The following is a 4,641-nucleotide window of genomic DNA, read 5'->3' on the forward strand; positions in this document are numbered from 1 at the left end:
ATTTTTTGACGATGAATGACGAATTGATGAAGAAATCCAATAGTCAGGCGAAATACTATTATAGTCGGCAAAGGAGGTGCATACGGGAAAAGCATTAGGGCCTCCGGATTCCCCCACTCAAGGAACGTAATGCAGTAGCTACTATTTCACTCCAATGAGTAAGACGAGAGAGTTACTTTAGTATGTTATTTAATTATATTCAATATCCAACGCCAACAAGAGCGATTCAAGTCTTTTTCATGCAATGTTTAACATGTTAACGTAGTACAATAAAGACTGAAATAAAGCATATTCATTTATTTCCAGAAATACACATTAAGCAAAAATAAATCATTTCCACAATAAAACTTATGGACGTTCCTGGGGAGGGAAGTACCACTGCAGATTTTAAAACGGTGTTCCCATTGATACTGACAATTTTCCTTGATCGCTTAAAAACCCAGTTATCGAGGGACAAATAAAAAAAAATACAGACAAACGCTCCTTCGTTCTTATCAGAAACGTCGATTAAAAATTAAATGTTAAATATGTAAATACAAAAAAAAAAATTGAAATAAAAACAAGTAACGTACGTCCATACGTGTGTAGTGTGCTAATAAAGAGAGATAGATACGTCAGCAAACGTAAAACGCAACCAGTGGATGTGACGGATATCACAGATATAAGAAGGCCTGAGATGCGATTCTTAGTAAAAACTAATAAGATATTGTTCGATCCGGCACCACAAAGAAGAACCAGCAGTAAAAACCTATTTCCATTTATGTAATATCTCCACGGCTCTGAAACTACTCGAAATAAATTGAAAAATACGAAAATAATCCATAACCAAATCCATCAACCAGCCGAAGCAATTTGAACAAATTTGAATACTTCTAAAAGTTACTGCGTAGAATTAATTAAGTTTATAATGAATTTTACTAAACGCTAAACGTTTCCCAAGAGACTTATTAATTTTGATGGATTCTGTTTGACCAATAAATTAGCATAAAACTATTTTATTATGCAAACATGTATGTAATGTAGCTAACCTTCAACGTCAAATAAATTCAGTTATTTTGGTCAATGCAAGTAAGACTCGCAACACGAAGAGTTCAGAGTAGATTCGAAATCCGTTCAGTGGTTTTCGCTTGACAGAGCAACGAACATAGATACAATATCTATATCACAAACTTTCGCTTTATAATTTTAATAAGATATCTATACATTTCAAACGTTGCGAGGTTTTGTTTGGAGGCTATAACTCAATGTTAATTCAGTACTGTCGTCCTCATAGATTTAATTATAATAAAAATATCTGGACTGAAGAAATCTAATAAGTGACAATGTTCGACTGCCACGGAAGTATACCACTTCCGTCAATATCAGCCTGGAAGCAAAATTTCATTATGTTTTTGTCGACTAGATATCATAAACTCTGTACGTGCGTATTGAATGAACTAATCGTTTGACATGACTGACCTCATATACAGAAAGTATCCTTAATACTGTAGATAGAAAAAACATTTACCACTTTTTGTAAATAATTTATATAATTTGGGATTCCAGGTGTTTAAAAATTTGTAAGTTCAATCCCCAATTTCCGGATTAAATGAAATTTCGGAAATCATTGAATACTTATAATCTTTACTTTTATAAACAATAGAAAATTTTCTTCAAGTAAAAATATCTACCTACATTTTTAATAGCACTTTATGTCTGGATGTATTTTTAAAATAACCCACTGTATATAAGTATATGTGTATTGCATTAGACAACAATATTGCAATAGATAGCAATATAACATAACTAAAATACAAAGATACAATGTTTGTACGATACAGCACGTAGAGCGGTAAACTATAAATAAAAGACCGGACTCGTCCAAGTTATGTGAAAAAGCTTTTATTTAAGATGACTTTGTTACGTTTGGTTCCAAAACATACAATCGCACTTTGATAATAATTTAAATAACCATTGAATATCTAAATATGTTACTGATATTTTACCTTCAAATAGATCCTCAATAACAATAAAAATTCAGCCATTTAGTAGGTCAAATGGTTACGATAAGTGTAGTTCAATTCTCACTATTAAAATAATGTAGTGCATAATATAATTACAATTGTATTTTAGAACGTAGTTACACATAAACTGAATGAAGAATATCTTTTAAAATTAAAGGTCCTGAACGTGTCATCGTTCACTGCAAAATAAATAAAGAGCATGTTGAAAGTTCGAGTGAGTTGAAAAGTGCAAGACGAACTCGCGAATCTAAGTTTCCGTACAAATAACCAAAAGAGCAACTGAAAACAAGTTGGTCACCCATCCAATTGATGGCCGTGCCAACTATGCTGCATACATAATCTCTGAAATTTTCAACTGTCCAACTATCACGGTTCATGAGATACAACCTGAAGACTGGCGGATCAAAAGATAAATAGACATTGAGACAGCGAAATATTAGTAATATAGATAAATAGGCTTTTCACTATATCGATTAGCGGAATGATTCAACATGTAATCCTTTCCACATTTCACTGCAAAGCTACGTTATTTTTTGTTAATTGTCATTACGCGCCGATTTCATATGTCAAATAACAAAAAAAAAACTGATAATTCCAAATTTCGACTAAAACCAATCTAATGTTATGCAAAATTATAAATCAAAATGCATAGCATATCGCAAAACACGAACCATTTATATTTTGGGAGAATTCATAGCCAATACTCCACAATTGGATATAAAACATTAGCATATTTATCAAAATATATGTATTATTTCATAAATAGCGACACCAAATTGTCTATGTCCCAAGGGACAAGTTGGCTTCTACTGGGACTGGGCACATATTGGGTCCCTGAATATTTTATTATGCTAATCGAAAATCTTTGTCAGACGCGCGTTAGGAAACTGTTATTTTTACACATTACCTAAAAATCTTGGAGGGTAAATAACGACAATTTAAACGCAATGTGACTTTGGAGCAAAAACGTTATGTAAATGTAGGCTTTGTAAAGTTTGTGATGGATTTATACTTTTCTCTATTGTAGTATATAAAGGCTACATGCATTAGAAAGTAATATGTGTGTAATGTTTTTATTTGAATTCCAAAGCAATTATAAAGTCACTGTCAGATTAAATTTACACCTTTTCTATTGAAATTGGTACCAAGAACAGAATTTCGCCTATTAAATTAACAAAATTAATCTTATATGTATGTGTATTTAAGAAAATGGTATTAGTAACACCACTTAGAACTCAAGAACAAGTGAAGGAATTTTAATGATTTTTGGTGATCTTGTATCCGATTGGATCAGTAACTTTAAGATTTTTTTTTAACTAAACAAAAATGCAAAATTCACTAACTACTAAAGCAACAAATATAAACTGCAAATGGAGAAACCAGTCTCTGACTATAAAAATAAAATAATAACTTTTTAAACAGCATCATGTCGGACGGCAGGAGCCAGGACCGTCAGCTTTTAACATTTTCTTTTAGTTTCAACTTGTCGGAACTTTTCGGGGTGTCCCCAACTTTCAGCAAGGCTTATTACTTTGAGCCGGAGCAAACGTGGTGTGAAAGATAACTTGATTTTATCGCAAATTAGCAATTGTAATGTCCTCTATGGAATTATAATAAATCAACATTGCATCGACCCCTTATAAATGTATTTAACACACCTTATATGAAATGGTATAACTAAAGTAGTTTAATTAATAACATGTACGGATTCAACTTCACATTAAACAATAAAATAGAAAAATAATTTTAATATCACCATGTTAAACAGTCGTACGGGTAACACAATACTGTTTAATCACGACTAAAATTCTCAACAGCAGATTAACAGTAGAACATCTAGATTAAATACACCATTCTTAGATCATTACAATAAGATTTTGGGAAGATGAGACGCCGTAGAAATATAGCGTCCTAAGAGAGTGCTACAATTCACTCCTTGGCCGGTGTCCAAGAGCGGTGTCGACCGTATGACACCATTAAGCGGCCATTATCGGACACCTCCTGAACACATGTCCAATTCCATTGTAGCCACCTCCTACAATGTATTGTACGAGCTCGAAGTATGGCTGATGGGACATGATAAACTTAAAAATGATGACTCAAAATAATGAGAATAAGATGAGGGTGAGATGGGATATCTTTTTATACTACAGAGTTTCATGCCGGCGTCTTATAGACTTTTCGAACTGATGTTACTTAATTGCTATGTAACGTAACAGTTTGGAAGTAAAGAATTATAGTTGTATAAATAAATAACTAGTGCAGTATGTACATCATTGAAGTTGCCGTGTATTAAAAAAGAGGATAAAGATTCTGATATACAGTATCCATGAAGATAAAAAGTATTCGTTCTTACCGATTTGCTGCCATGAAGATATAAATTTAAATTTACAATTAAATGCACTTTGAGCATTTATTATGAGATGTACTTAATAATTTTAACTATGTATAAATTAAATGTTCAATATGATTTTATTAATCCATTTTTGCCCTAGGTTAGAGAGTGAGGTTTCTTTGACTACATGACGTTTCATATCAATCCTACTATTTCCTTTCTACTAATCCTACTATCCTACTAATATTATAAATGCGAAAGTTTGTAAGGATGTGTGTGTGTGTTTGTTGCTCTTTTACGCAA

Source organism: Zerene cesonia, chromosome 15 (assembly GCF_012273895.1).
Source record: "Zerene cesonia ecotype Mississippi chromosome 15, Zerene_cesonia_1.1, whole genome shotgun sequence".
In the NCBI taxonomy this organism is placed as follows: Eukaryota; Metazoa; Arthropoda; class Insecta; order Lepidoptera; family Pieridae; genus Zerene; species Zerene cesonia.